Below are 15,890 nucleotides of genomic sequence, written 5' to 3'. Positions count from 1 at the left end.
AGCCTTAGGAGACACCTCCCAGGAATTGTGCTCTGTCCCCTCTGCGCAGGGGACATGCCACTTCAGCCAGCCTGTCCACTGTCCCCGTTCCTTCTGTCAGCTCCTCATCACGTCTGTGCTCCCCGATTTGGACAACCCCCTTCCCCTCCATCCCGCCCTCCTTCTTTCCCTCAGTCCTCTCTCCTTTCCCGCCTGACCTTCTCAAGTGGACTCTGCGGTCCTCCTGCTTCTCTGGCTGCCCGGATCTGTTCCCGCCGTCCCTCCACTGAAGCGCCAGGGTGTGCCTTCTCTTTGCGTCACTAAATGTCCCTCATCCTTTGGGTTAGACACACGACGTTGGCGGTGGGAAGACCTCCCTGCGCTTGGAGGGGCTGACGCTGTCTTCGCAGCACTTTGCCTCAGAATCGTCGGTGATTGTAGCTCTTTGCTTCATAGCTGCCTTCCAAACTGCCAGGGCTTGTGTCTGATGTCGCCATCTCACAGAGCCGGTGCCTGGAATGCGTGGGCCTCCACTTACCTGTGTTTTCAGCGCCTTGGTGTGGCCGAGGGACTTGGAAAGCTGGACGCCTGGTTCTCACGGGTGTAAAACATCATAGCTCGACTGGGGGCATTTTCCCCGGAGCAGACAGTGAAGAACGCCCCCTGTCAGCACGTTGGCCGGCCGCTCCGGTTGCTTAAGGAGAAGGGTAGGGAAGGTGAGTGCTGGGCTGTGGCTCTGGCAGAGCAGACCAGTGCTGGTGACTCCCTGGTGGCAGGCCTCAGAGGGTCAGAGAGCACAGGGAGGTCTGGGGAGGAGCACTGAACTCGAGCCCAGGATGACCCAAGATCATCCAAGGTGGTCTTGTTTCAAGGTGCTTAGATACATTGGCAGAGACCCATTTTCCAAATAAAGTCATATTCACAGGCTTTCTGTTGAGGGCCACAGCCAGTCGAGATGACGCATGGCATTTTGCCAGAAGGGAGTGGTTGAGGGGTGAGCTAGCGAGCCACTGAGATGATGATGGTTATGTGAAGCTGCGTATTCAACTGTATATAGACCTTTACTGTCGGCAATAGGGCAGCTCTTGCTGCCTCGGGCGCCCGCTACTTTGGAGTTCCCGTTGAGTTCTCCCGGGATCCCAGAGGGTAGGCCCGGAGCCCGGGGAGAGAGCTGAGAGAGTTCCCGGGGAGTGTGCGTGGAGTGCTGGTGGAGTTCGGGCAGTAAAGTTTCCTGTTTGAACATACAAGTGCTTTTGTGGCGGCTCGGTGATTTGTGCCCAGCCAGACTGCGGCAGCTTTCGAGATTAGAACATGAGCACTCTACTAAACAGCTCACTCTATTAAACTAAAAATGGTATTTCCTGGAGAGCCAAAAGGTCCAGTTAAGCACCTCACTAAGCCAACATTCACTAGTTCTCACATAATGGTGGATAATGATCAGTCCAGGGGACCTTCCAGATCTCCCTGATCACCAGAGCTGGGGACCTTCCAGAGACCCCAGCAGTCAGCACAGTCCAAACATGTATCAGCAGGACTCTGGGCAACGAGACCCAAAACTCTGGTGGCTCTGGAGAAATGACCAGATGCACAGATGCACCTCCTACTGGACTTGAAGCAAGGCTCTCTGTTGTAAGAACAGCATAGAGTGGGTGTAGGAGAAGGCTCTTGGCAACAGTCCCAGACGGATCGAACACAGGTTTAAAACAGGAGGAAGAATCCTACGATTCGGATGGAGACCCTTGGGTCACTTGGTCATGAACCCCTGACTTACCTGCTTTATGCCACCAGCTGCTCCAACTGTCGTTGGATGCCATCAGAGTCAACTGCTTGACCGTTGGACTTCTCTTTGACAGGGATAGACTGCAGCTCCTGGGAAGCTGGCCAACCGGGCTGACCCAGAGAGAGCCACACGAGACACTCACCACACCCCTGTCCTCCAACCCTCTGCAGGGCTGACCCCAGAACTGCCCACGGAGGGGAACGTGAGCCTCTGCCAGCATTGCATGTTGCTGCAAAGCCGAAGCCCTGCACCAAAGGCCAAGGAGAAAGCAGCCCAAGTCTCTGAAGGGCAAAGTCCCAGGGAGAGCCACCGTGAATCAGCAAAAGGAGGCACTGGGAGAGAAGCTGCACCCAGCTCATCAGGCCTCAGTTACTGAGATCTAGCAGACGCCTTTCATGAAATGTCCTGGTCTATTAGATCTGGCTCTTCATCGAAAAAATCAATCTGAGAAGCAACTGCCTCCACTCTCCAATTGACTTAGGATGTCTCCAGCAAAATTAACCCAAGTGACCCTCATCTGCTGCAGTGGCAGGAGGACAGGTCCTCAGGTTGGGGGTCGCAGGTTCCTGTGACGTTTCAGAATAACCTGATATGTAGACCACAAAACCACACTTCTGGCCAGAAAAGGCACGGAGCCCTCGGCTTGTGCCTGGATTCACCTGATAGTGCTTCCACATTATCTTTGGCAGACAGGAATGTGATGCCTTCGAATTTCCCACTATAATCAATTGAGCCATCCATGTGGGATAGAGGGTTTTTAAAATAAGAGACACTTTCCCTCTTACAGAAATTCTGTGTCCAAATATTCCCTTGACTACGCTGATTCCGTTTTGGTAATGGTTTGGCTTCATCCAGCTACTTGGTGAAAATTCGAAACACCTCCAGAATGAGCCCCTAAGCCGGGCCAGGAGAGGTGGCCTCTGGGTGGGAGCTGGGTGGCTCTGGCAGGGCTGGGTTATAAACCCTCCAGGGCTTCTGTGGGTTACCCAGCGTGGCCCTGATGGTCACAGCAGAGCTGGTTCACACACCTCTCGTAACCTCTGTGATAAACGGACAGCTTTGCTTGGCATGAATGGCTCTTTCAGTGATTAAGAAGCGGGTTCCCTGCAGGGTACCATGGCTGAACCACAGGCCTGCCCTGTGGCTGAGTGTGGGCGAGGTGAAAGGCACCGATAACACTGCTGCAGCTGGCCCCTGTGTGGTGTGGGAGGAACTAACACAAGCCCTACCCCTAACCCTAACCCTACCCTAACCCTAACGCTCCCTCTACCCCTACCTCTAACCCTACCCCTACTCCTACCCCTAACCCTACCCCTAACCCTAACCCTACCCTAACCCTAACGCTCCCTCTACCCCTACCTCTAACCCTACCCCTACTCCTACCCCTAACCCTACCCCTAACCCTACTTCCTACACCTAACCCTACCCTACCCCACCCTACCCCACCCCCACCTGATACCCAACACTGACCCACCGTTATCCACTAACGCGCAGCTCACTGCAGGGCTCTCTGTGACAGCACAGAGTGCTGAGTGTCCACAGGTGTGGTGTCTCAGAGGCCCCTGCAGTGTGGCACTGCCCGTGACCCGCCTTCTTCAGCTTTTCAAATGTGTGGAGCAGCAATCACGGGGCCCTGTGCGCTGGGGGTCTTCAGAGGTCATTCATCTTGTGGAACTGATTTTACACCTGTTGAGCGAGCAGCACTGCTCATTTCCCCTCCCCAGCCCCGGGCTCCCAGCTCCGAGCTCTGATCCTCACAGGTGTCTATTTAGAAACCTCTGTAAATGGACCCACAGCTGATGGACCTGGAGGCCATTGTGCTGAGTGAAATAAGCCAGTCACAGATGGACGAAGCTGTTTGTTCCCTGTGACCTCTCCCCATAGAGATCCTGAAATAGAGGACCCTGGGAGCTGGTCTCTGAGTGATAAGTAATAATAGTAAGCACCGATGCTTGATGGACATTGTCTAAGGTGACAGATTTATCGGCTCGCTGTTTTCAGGATCCATACGTGACAACATTTCCAGCTGTTCTCATTGTGTCAGTGAAGAGCAGAGACCCTAGTTTCCAGAGTCCTGGTTCACATCAGCTCCACCTGGGTCCCCTTCCGTTCACTTTGGGGACATTCCCCAGCCATGGGCTCTGCTGATGCTCCTCCCCCAGAGCTGGGGGCTTAGCCGTCAGCAACAGTGGCCTGTTCCTTGGGCAGCCTGCGCCCAGCCCCTCGCCCTATTGACGGACACTTCCGAACACCACCCCAGCCCGCGAGGGTGCCAGTGCCATTGCTGAGGCCCGTCTCCTCCAGCCGTTGCCCTCCCCCCACCATCCATGCCGGGGTGCCCTCCTGCTCTCAGGCCCTGTGGGCTCAGCTCAGAGCCAGCTTCCAAGGGGTCCTACTGTGACAGCAGCTGCCCTCTGAAACTGCAGGGGAGCCTGCCGGGGTGGCCCTGCCGTCCTGGGGGGAGTGGGAGGAGGCAAGGGGATCAGAGGACAAAGCTGAGGGTCAGGGGCTTTGGGTGGAGGGAGGAGGCCGAGGGCTCTGCTCAGGCTCACTCTGACCCGCAGAGAGGGACGGGGCTGTCCCGGCACAGTGGGAGTGGGAGTCAGTCGGGCTGGTGTCGGGCCACAGGCGGCATGGCTGTTACACACGCTGTCTTGTCAGGAGAGAGCTTCGTGACCTGCTCCAGCGGGTGGCCCCAGAGCTTCCCAGGGATTCTTCCCACACAGTTCCTTGTGGTGCCACGAAGTGTCAGAGCACCTGTGTGTCAGCGCGGGACCCAGAGCCCCTGTGAATAGGGAGAGTCCCTGGCAGGCCAAGCGGCCTCTTGGAGCTCACCAGACCCACAAGAGGGGGGCATGAAGGTAGCAGGCTGGGGCCAGTGTGCTGTGGGCAAGGCAGGGCCCGACCCCCAGGGAAGAGCTTAGAGGCTGGCTCCAGAGGGCTCACGGGCATGCCCACTGTCTGTGAGTCCGTCCTTGTCCGGGCTCTGGCTGTGTGCCTGCATGAGAGTGTGGAGGACGCTGACCACCTGCAGCCCCACTGCGTGCCAGGCTCCCGACTCAGCCCTCCACCTGACCAGTCACCTGGGAGGCCCTGGGGTCATCCTGAGGGGCTGTTTCCCTTCACTGAACTGAACATTGGCCATCCCACGGCCGCTGTCCCTCACGCTCACTGGGCAGCACAGGGGTCTGCTGCTAGAGCTCCATGCAGGGAATAAAATCCTATTCAGGAAACTTCTTGACAATTTTAGAAACAGAAAAAAAAAGAAGGGAGTTCATCCAACTGACCACCTAACGTGTCTGCTGACCTCAGCGGTCCCCTACCTCGCTCAAGTGTCTTCAATGTTCCAGGTGGCTCAGAGAGGAGCGTTAGCAAGCACCACCCTGGAGCTGGCCGACCCAGACGTCCCCAGGGCGCATTGCAGCAGCTGTGCCCTCCCTCCCTGTCCTCGGCTTCCCTTCTTCTCTGTGACTTCTCAGCCTCTCCGCAGCGAGTTCGGGGCCTCTCAGCTCGTCCTGCCTCCTCCGTTGCTGACCTTCCATGGCGTCAAGGGCACTTCTTCCTCCACTTGAGCTCGGCTCTTTCCGGATACGTGGAGTTCCAACGCCTCCAACGCCTGGATTGCTTACCCTGGTTGGGTGGGCTCCCTGACCCCAAGGCGTGGTAAGAATGGCTTCGTCCTGGGTGCTGGGCTGGCCACGGCAAAGTACTCTCCTGGCTGCCTCAGCTCTGGAAAATACGTAGGTCCCCAGGCCCCCCGCCTGGAGCCCGGCGTGTGAAGACAGACGCCCTGTGGAGCTCGCGCGTGGGTGCGGCATGGTGTTCTGAGCGTGTGGACTGAGCCGTGATGAGTCAGGTCCCTAGCACACCTGTGGCCTCCAACATGTCTCAATTCTTGGCATGCGAGTGTCCAGGATCCTCTCTCCTGGCTTTGGTATGCACGGGCAGTGTTGCTCATCCCTGCCTGACCTGGTGCTCCCAGCCAGCTCCATCACGGCCATCCACTGTCCCCTCTCTGCTCACCCACCGACTGGGGGTCTGGCATGTTGCCCAGGCTGGTCCAGCTGCCGAACCCAGGCCGCCCTCCCTCCTCAGCCTCCGGAGTGGCTGGGTCTGCAGGTGTGCGTCACCCCGCCTGGCCCTGCTGGCCTCTCGTGATTGATGCAGCCTTTCTTACAGCACATTGGTCCCCTCCAGGGGGATGGTCGGAGTTGCGGGGCGCTCTGTGTTGTTATTTATGGATCTTTCCTTCCTACCGTGTGTCGACTTCCTGGTTCAGCCTCGAAGACGTAATACGTTTCCTTTCCTCCCGGCTGTGGCGAGGCTTCTGCTGTAGCCACCTGCACAGGACGTCTTCAGCTGGCTGCAGATGTGAAGCTGGCCTGAGGAAGAACTGGCCTGACTCCGCGCTGGCCTCCTGGGTAGGAGCAGTGATCTCACTCAGAGAGACGGTGTGGCAAGCCTCTTCCAGAAGGTTCTACCTTGGGGAGGGTGGAGGACGCAGACCCACTTGTCACCCCGACTCCCTCCTCCAGACACGGTGCTCACTAGCACACATGACTCACGTGCACTACTGCAGGTAGCTCTGGGCGGGTCACCAACGCCTCAGTCCACCCACGGACAGCAGAGTTCAGGGTCCCTGCCGGGAACGCCTGCAGGCCTGAGCGTGGGCAGCCGCTCTCCCATCCAGGTCCGTTCATCCCACAAATGCTCAGTAGTTTCTCGCTTGGGACAGAGTGCGAGAACAGGCAGAGACCTCACGGCCTTGGGGTGGTTCCTGATAGTGCACACGAGTGTGCCTGGGGTAAGGGCCACCTCTCCTCCCCTGCAGGAGACCTGGCCCCACCATCTGCAGGGGGCAGTGGGTTCCGCTGCTCAGCCTGTTCTGCCTCCACAGCTGCTTCACTGACCAGGGCATTCAAAGGCCTTGAGGACTGCAAAACAGATCTGCAGACTGTGAACCTTTTCAGAGGAAATGACTTAGTTATGAGAAATGTGCCACCAACTTCATGGAATCGCAACAGTCTCTGTGACGTGAGTTAAATTTGCTTTCTGCATTTCAGTCCCAGCTCTCAGCTGGACTGTCCATTCCCTTACTGCTAACTTTTCCACCAGGATGGACACAGCAGTGGGCAGCTCCAACGAGGAAGGTCGAGGCCGAGATCAAAGGCCCTTTGCTTCTGACCTGCCGTGGGTCCAACCTGGTGGGCTTTCCTCCTCTGTGCCTTCAGGTCACACCTAACATGGCCGTCCAGGCCCAGGTCAGGGAGCCGCGCCGTGTCTCCAGGTCGCCTTACAGCTCCAGGCCTCGTGCTTCAGCCTTCCCCTTTCCCTGGGTTTTGTAGCTGGTGTGACACAGGGTCCTGCTTCTCTCCTCTGCCTGGGGAGGTCCAGTTTCTCCAGCACCATTTATTGAGCCGATGGCTCCTTCCCCACTGCATGCTCTTGGCTCTCTGTCAACGTTGAGGTACCTACAATGCAGTGTGACGCTGGGCCTCCCGTCCTGTCCCCTTGGTCACCGTGTGTGTGTTTGTGAGATGTCTTGTGGTTTTGATCACGGTAGCTCTAGAATGTGTTTTAAGGTCAGGGAGTGGGATGCCTCCTCTTTGCCCCTGTGCTGTGGCTATGGAGTGGCATCGACCGAAGGCCTGGAGAGCACTGTGGAAGCAATCCCCGCAGTGGAGTCAGCCCACAGGACGGGGGACAGTGTTGTAAACCTCACACCTGAGACGGTCATGTCCAATACACAAGGGCCTCCACAAACACAAGAGACAGGTGTCCGAGTTGAAAACGGGCCAAGGCCTGAGAAGACTTTCACCCCAAACAAGACATTAAATGGCCAACAGGCACCTGAAAGGTTGCCCACGTGGTGACCCACGGGGGAATGAGAGCTGGAACCGCAGTGAGAGGTCACTGTGCACCTGTTGGCATGGGTGATGTCAGAATGACGAGAGAGCAGGTGGGTGAGGAGCTGGAGAGAAGGCAGCCCTGGTTTGTTGCTGGTGAGAACACAACTTAGCACAGACGTCGCCGAAAATGGGGGGAGGATCCTCGAAAAAAAGGAAGAATGATACTTCTGCATAATCCCGTAGTCCTGCTTCCAGGAGCTGAGGTACATCTCACTCCAGCTCTCGCAGCAGCAGCCCTGTGCACAGTAGCCAAGATATGAAAACAACCTGGGGACCATCAGTGGGGGAGAGGGTGCCCCTCAGTGGGGGAGAGGCATCCCTGTCTATGCACGGCTGAAGCTTCAGACAGGGAGAGGTCCCTTTTGCAATGACGCGGGTGAATCTGGAGAGCGTTATGCTAATTGGACCAGACAGGCTCAGAGAGGAGCACGGCCTGATCTCACTCCATCATGCTGTCTGGAGTCTGAGACAGATGGATTCTTGGAAGCAGAGAGGAGTGACAGTCGAGCGGGATGGAAGCCATTTGTGGGAGAGGGATGTGGAGCTGTTGCTCAAAGGGAGCACAGCTTCAGAGACAGGAGGCTGGGTTTGACATCCATCAGCCAGCAGGGGACCGCAGCCAGTGAAACATGACGCGGTTCCTAAATAACCAAGAGCAAGTTAAATGTCTCACTGTCAGCCTACCAAGAGTGACGTGTGGATGTTTCATTCACCTGGCTCAGTCGTCCCTGTGACTCTGCGTCTGATTGTCACATTGTACCCACACACGCACACGCTGTGATTTGTCACGTGAAAGTGCTTCTCAGGACAAAGCCTCGGGTGCACCACGCTGTTACCTGCTGTTGATCTCAGCACACCTGTGCTCGCAAATCCAAGTCTGTGTCACCTTTAAAAGTAAAAGACCTCTTCCCCACCTCACTGTGTGTGTCCCTCACTCTCGGGGGACATTTGCTCTCCCTGCCCTCCCGGCAGAGCGTGGCCTGGGTGTCTGCCCACGCACAGACCCTCTGAAGGGCAAGCCCACAGCAGAAGTGGGCACCGTGCTGCCTTTGTTTTCCCCGAGGGCTGCCATGTGCCTCTCAGGGTCCTGTGGATAGTGAGCTCACAGTCAGCTGGGCACACCCGGCGAGGCTCTGGTCATCAGTGGCGCTGGGAATACCACCGTGCGGCACACCCAGCCCTGGTGCACTCCAGTCGACCCTCCTGCCTTTTCCTCCCTTTGAGAGACCGGAGGGAATCATCCCTCAAGTGGACGTTTCGTGCTTTCAGACTGTTCCTGCACAGAGGTTTCTCAATTTCTCTAGAGAAGAAAACAAGGTCTGGAAACCCCTGCAGAAGGCTTCTGTGATGGCTCACAGCCCTATCTCACTCTCCCAGGGCCTCGCACACCAGGAACCCTGCCCACAGTGCCTTCCTGTGCCATCTTTCTCCGTGTGCACAAGTTTGTGTTGAAAGAACTGAGCAAGATGGTCAGCTGGAGGGGTTGCGCACTGCAGATTGCTGCTGTCCACCATGCTGTCCTGCATGAACCTGGGCGACGAGCGACCGGGTGTCAGGGCAGCAAAGCCCGTTGTCCCCTTCATCCCCGTCATGCACCGGTTCTGAGGCTGGACCCTCACACAGCTGCTCCGCCTCTCCTCCCAGTGCCATCAGCAGGGCATCGCGTCCTGCGTCCAACCTGGCCGCGTCTTCCAGGGCAGGTGCGTTTCCCAGGGCCACCGAGCTCAGGGCTGCTCCTTCATCTAACCAGCCAGCTCTGTCGTTCCCCTTAGCGGGTCTGCTCAGAGGGTCCTCGGTGCTGGGTGAAACCTGCTGCCCACAACCTTTCAGCTTGCTGCCTCTGTGTTGTCGCTCCCTGGACCCTCTGTCTTCAGCTCTCGCCGAGCACTTTGTAGGCTCTGTTTCTCCCCCCTGCTGGCTACCAGTTCTTACTGCTGGGTGAAGAGGTGGCGTGGGCCTGCCATCATCGGACACCACGCTGCCTGCTGTCTGCCCTGCGCTCCTTCCCCTCCACCCCTGTGATGTCCTTGATCTTGCCATCTATGGGCTATCATCACCTGTTGCTATTTCTATTGCCTTGAGTCGTTTTGGACTAGTTAAAAATAAGATAACACCAGTGACGTTCTTCACAGAACTAGGAAAAGATAGTCCTAAAATCAATGTTGAAAAACAAAAGACCCAAATAGCCAAAGCAGAGCAATGCAGGAGGTCTCCCAACACCGGATATAGACACAGACACAGACCAGCGCTACAGCACAGAGACACAGAGACCACCCACACGGTCACCTGGTCCCTGACAAAGTGCCCAAACCCACATCAGGGGAATACCAGGCTTTGCAGCAAATGGCACTGGAAAAAGTGGAATCCACACATCGAGGAGTGAAGCTAGATCGCCATCTCTGACCCTGCACAGTGGGTCACGGGCCTAGGAATTAGACCAGAAACTTTGCAGCTGCAAGAGGAAAAATCTATAAGCCCAGACACTGACTTTTTCAATAGGCCCCTAAAGTTCAAGGAGTAAAAATAGAATTAATAAATAGGATGGAATCAAATTTAAAAGCTTCTGAGCAGCAAAGGAAATGATGAAGAACGTGAAGAGAGGACCTGCAGGGAGGTGGGAGATCTTTGTCAGCTACTCTTTGACAGATGACGAATATCCAGAATAATAAAGAACTCAAAGAGCTTAACACCAAAAAAAAAAAAAAGAAAGAAAAGAAAAAAATAAAACCCAAATAACACAATTAACAAATGGTCAAATGAACTAAATAGACGTTTTTCAAAAGAAGACAAACAAATGACCAACAAATGCAAGAAAAACTTGTCAACATCTCTAACAATCAAGGGACACAAATCAACCACACCGAGATTCTACCCCCACAACCAGAAGGGCAGCCGTCAAGAATCCACATAGTAATAAGTGTTGGTGGGGGAAGAAGGAACTTCCCCACTGAGCTGGGACTGTGAATCACAACAACCCCCCGGAGATCAGTGTGGAGGCTCCTTGTGAGGCTGGGCGTGGGGCCTCCACAGGACACCTGTCCTACTCCTTGGCACTCACCTGAAGAGTCAGAGCAGCCTCCTACAGTGACGCGGGCACACCCAGGTCCACAGCAGCTCTGTCCACAGCAGGGAACTGTGGACAGCCCCAGTGCCCATCAGCAGACGAGTGGGTAAAGGAAAGGTGGCCCGTATCACAATGGAGCTTTATTCAGCCGTAAAGAGGGACACACTATGTCGTTTGAGGAAGGTGGCCGGGACTGGAGAACACTGTGCTGGGATAAATGGCCCTAGAGAGCCCAGGGCCCTGAGCTTTCTCTCACGTGTTGAAAGGACAAAGAAATTGAAATGTAAAGGATAAGGTTTGTCCTGAAAAGTTTTTAAGTTGCATTAGGAACCTGAAATTCATGTGGCAGTAAAACAATTCCCGGAACTGCCTGTTAGATGTGTGTCGAAATCTTCCCCTGACCACCTAGTTACTAAATCACCTCTTCCCAGAAGCCGTGTAGCTCAGGACGTATACATCTCAGGGCTTCAACCGATCAGTTTAAATATATACCTAACTTAGTACTAACCAATCACCCGCACCCGACCTGCTCCCGCCAATGAATGTGCTAATCATGTTTTAGAGTTGTTATTTGATTTTCCCACGGTATATGCTGATTTGCTAAAGGAGGCTATGATGTATGTAAAGTCCCTGCCCTCTCCAAAGAATGTATATAAACTCTGCTTAAGTTGTTCTCGGGGCTCTTTGTTCTTTGCTCCTCTGAAGTGAGCTCTGAGCCCCAGCATGCTGGACCCCCAATAAACCCTTTGCTGTTGCATGAGACAGTCTCTTGGTGGTCTTTTCCTCCGACGCTAGCCCGACCTTTTCAGTGTGGAAGCTGTGGGGAGAGGAGGACAGCAAGGCACCTTGTGGAGTAGAAGAACGCCCGGTGGGTCAGAGGAAGGGGACCAGGCGGGAAGGGGCAGTGTGGGGTACGGGGATGAAACAGGTCGAGGTGTAACGACGTGGCCACTGCTGTGCACAGTGGTGATGCACCACACAACCAGAGAAATGGAAAGTGGGCTCCGTTGTGCACTGTGAGTCAAAATGCATCCTGCTGACGTGATTAACTAACTAGCACAAATAAAAACCCCGTAGGAAAAGAAGACAAGACATTTTACTGGCCTTCTCTTATGTATTCTCCAAAACTCCTTTTCTTCACACCCATGCAAGTTTCCCCTGATCTGGTTTTTCTCTTGCCTGAGAAGTTCTTCTGACTATCCTCTCAGGGGAGGTCTGCTGGCCGCGAACGGTCTCCAACTTGTCAGTGATGGAAATACTTCTGCATCACCTTGGAAGGGTCACTTCTGAGCACTGTGTCGGGAGCCTTTCTCTCTGGCCTGGAGTGTTTCACTTCTGGCCAATTCCTTCCCATGAGCCTTTCTGTCTGCATGGTGGTGCGGAGAGTTTCCACTCACTGTCTTTCAGTCCCCTTGTGCTGTCCTGTCCTTGGCCAAGTCCATCGCACGCCCACTGAGGGGGTGCTGCACCTCGGCGGCTAAGGCCTTTGAATTTTCTCCTGGCCCTCCCAGATGACATTATCTGTCAGTGCTACATGCAGTCTAGCTTTCTCACTTGAGCCCTTTATATATCAATCTCAGTTAATTTGAGTCCACGTCCCGTACTTGTGTCCTCCAGCTGGGTGCTGGAGATGGCCTTGTCATTTCAGAGGGGCTTTACCTTGCCTTTGAATACCCTTTCTAATAAGGTGTAAAGTCCCAGAGTACTGACGTTTCTTCAGGAGAAAAAGAATCTTATTATTGTGACTTAGAAACTCTTTAGGTTAGAAGCAGCTCAACTCACAACAAACTATGGAACCAAGGTGCCCTTCAACAGATGAATGGACTATTACTCAGCCTTAAAGAAGAATGAAATCATGGCATTTGCTGGTAAATGGATGGAACTGGAGAATATCATGCTAAATGAAATAAGCCAGTTCCAAAAAACAAAAGGCTGGATGTTTTCTCTGATATGCGGATGCTAATTCACAATGAGGGGGTAGGTACGGAAGAATAGACTTACTCTAGATTAGATAGAGGGGAGAGAAGGCAGGGGAGGGGGTCTGGGGGTAGGAAGGACAGCAGAATGAAACAGACATTATTACCTTATGTACATGTATGACTGCATGACTGATGTGATTCTACAACATGTACGACCAGAAAATGAGCAGTTATACTCCACTTATGTATGATGTATCAAAGTGCATGAACGTATTCTACTGTCATGTATAACTAATTAGAAAAAAATTTTAAAAATGAGAAAGAAGTACTTTAGGTAAAAAAACACCCACTGAAACACGGTTTTATAACTTGGTTTTCAGAGAAATGTCTTAGAGAACGCTAGTGTTAGATCCTGCTGAGCAATTTTAAAATGTTTCAAAATGTTCTCTCGTGCTGTTTCTGTACTCGCTCATACGCTTTTTCTTAGCCTTGGAAATTTGTCCATATCATTTGGACACAAAGATTTAGATTCTGTGACATTTTAACATTTTGACAAATTTGGGTGATACAGGAGGCCTGAGCGTGGATAATTAAACACATCTCACTTTACTCTTGTTTTTTCCTGGAGTGTTCTGTGTTGCCAATGCACGTGTATCGTAAGTTTGAAGCTCAATTTAAGAGAAACAGAACGCCAGAACTCAGACCAAGAAAAGACCCTCCCTGGCCTCTTGGCCGCCGGCCCAGCCCCTGGCCTGCATGAGGCACACAGCACGGGCAGGTTCTCCGTGTTTGTGCTTCCCGAGGGGGAGTCTGGGGGTGAGCACTCTTTGGTGTCTGGCTTTCTCCATTCCCACGATCTCTGTGAGTCCCTCCGTGTCACTGCGTGTGCCCTGTAGGGCCTGCTGTGCGGTGGCCACGCTGCTGCTGTGGAGGAGGGCAAGACCTCCACCTTTCTTCCAGGCAGCCTGGGGCTGCAACGGCTAGAAGCCGGACGTCCACAGGTGACTGTGCGCACTGGAGCGGGTGGACTTGCTTCCCAAGCCTCGTCTCATGTCACCCTGAGGGGCCCTGGCAAGGTGTCCTTCCTGCTCCCCATCCAGAGTGGTCAGCCCAGGGAGCTGTAGCCTCCCGTGATGCCCTTTGATCATGAAGTGAGTCTCCGTGGTGGCCACAGAAGCTGCTGAACTGTGCTCTCCTCTCTGGTGAAGTCGGTGGGTATCCACGGAACATCAACTGCTGCCGACACCTTCGCAAACCAACCAGACCCACACCTCTGAGCTCTGCGCAGCACTCTTGGTAGCCATGGGACACAGGCAATAAAAATCAGCTGATCAATTACACACTTTGAAGGCAGAACAAATATAGGATTTTGTGGCAGGCAAGAGACACAGAACTTGAGGAAAAATAATTCAAGAACCAATGTAAGATTTTGGACCTGAACAGGTCGTTGTCATTTATGGACAAGAGGAAAACTACAGGAAACTGAGTTTGCATTTGAAAGTGTTTACTTAAAGATGTCACTTTGGTATCTAGCGAAGCATTTTGAGTAGCTGGATGGATATGCAAGACGGCGTCCCTGGAGAGGCATGGGCAAGAGGGACGGTCTGTGAGTGGTCAGCCTGCAGATGTATTGGAGCCACGGCACTGGACACCATGGGCAAGGGGCAAGTGTGCTGAGAGAAGATGGTAATTCAGAATTTACACCCAGGCACTGCAAACTGGAGAGAGAAAGAAAATCTAGCAAAGCAACTGAGGACCGGTTGAGGTGAAGCTGTGTCCTGTGGCTAAGGAGGAGGTCGAGAGCAGCCCCACCATAGCGGCTGAGTGGGAGGGTGACGTGAGACGGGAACGGCTTTTGAAGAACCACCTGTAAATTCTATGAAAGCAGCTCGATTTGAGGAAGCCGGGAGAGGCCTGGAGGAGGTGAACGCAGGACATTCCAGCAGTCATTCTCCTTAGAGGGGTGAAGTGGGCCAGCACCTGCCAGGGGAAATCAGGGAGAAGGGCGTCTTGCAGTGCTTCCCAGGGGAGGAACTTAAGGTGTCTGCTGTGGCACACAATCCAGGGGACAGGGAAAACTGGGGCACACAGGAGAAGCCGTTCCTGCAGGAAGGTGCCTGTGAGGGAAGGGGGCAGCGCCCTGGGTGGTGGGGACCGGTGTGGAAAGAGGCAGGACGCCCCGTGGAGAACCACAGGAGAGGAGGGGCGTGGGAGGCAGGCAGATCGGGGGCTGACGGTGGGGCCTGGAGATAATGCAGTAGACATGAGGACCAGCTGAGAGACACAGAGAGCCCAGGAGCTGGAGGCTTGACGGGGACAGAGCTCAGGGGACAGTGGCCTGGAAAACTGGAGGGACCAGTGGACTCAAGGGGTGGCTGAGCCCCCTTGGGTCCTTGGCGATGTCTGGAGATGTGTGACTGTCGGCACTTGGGAGAGGGAAGGGTGACGTTGACATCTGGTGAGTGGAACAGGGACGCTAACCTTCTGCAGTGCGCAGGATGGCTGCCTCCTCTGCAGGCTCAGGGCCCAGGCGTCACTGGAGGAGGCAGGAGGTGCAGAGACGGGGACCGTGGTCACAGAAGCCCTGGGACTGCTTCCCTAGAGTGTGCACCAGTTTGGTGGAGGTTCCTGAATCTGTGCAGAACAGAGGGGCAGGAACATTGGAGTTCCCACTCTGAGGCCCTGGCAGGGAGCAAGGACAAAGCTCCACACCCCCCTGAGGGGTTGGGACCGCTGGCTGTTGTGGGTGCCAGTGTTCCCAGGAAGCTCAAAGGCTGGCGACCCTCGACGGGTGTGATTGATCTGAGCCAGGAGGGTGCACCTGAATGATGTAGTTACGTCTCTAGACCGTGGGAGCATTTCCCCTGCACAGAGGAAAACAGGGGCTCTCTTTTGCACCAGGGAAGGGCCGGCTGCTGTAGCAGTGGATTGTCACCAGGAGCATGTTCCAGATGCCCAGCCGCCCCATCTAGACACACAGGCCCAAAGCCAGCCTTGCCACAGGGAACCTGGCAGCCCTGAGGAGACCACTGGGCCTTGACACAGACAGGGAAAAAGAAGGATTCTGCTTGTCTGGCTGCCAGCAGCAGGACCCTGGAGAGAGGACTGCACTGAGTGACAGTATCAGTTGGAAGGGCACGCTTGTGGTGTATCCACCAGGGCTGTACAGAGACAGGGACCAAGGGGAACATTTAGAGCTACAGAAGGAGATCTATTGAAATCTCCCACACCTGCAGACT

The sequence above is a fragment of the Marmota flaviventris genome, chromosome 16 (genome assembly GCF_047511675.1).
Source record: "Marmota flaviventris isolate mMarFla1 chromosome 16, mMarFla1.hap1, whole genome shotgun sequence".
In the NCBI taxonomy this organism is placed as follows: Eukaryota; Metazoa; Chordata; class Mammalia; order Rodentia; family Sciuridae; genus Marmota; species Marmota flaviventris.
The sequence above is the reverse complement of the archived record's forward strand: the minus strand, read 5'-3'. Positions refer to the sequence as shown.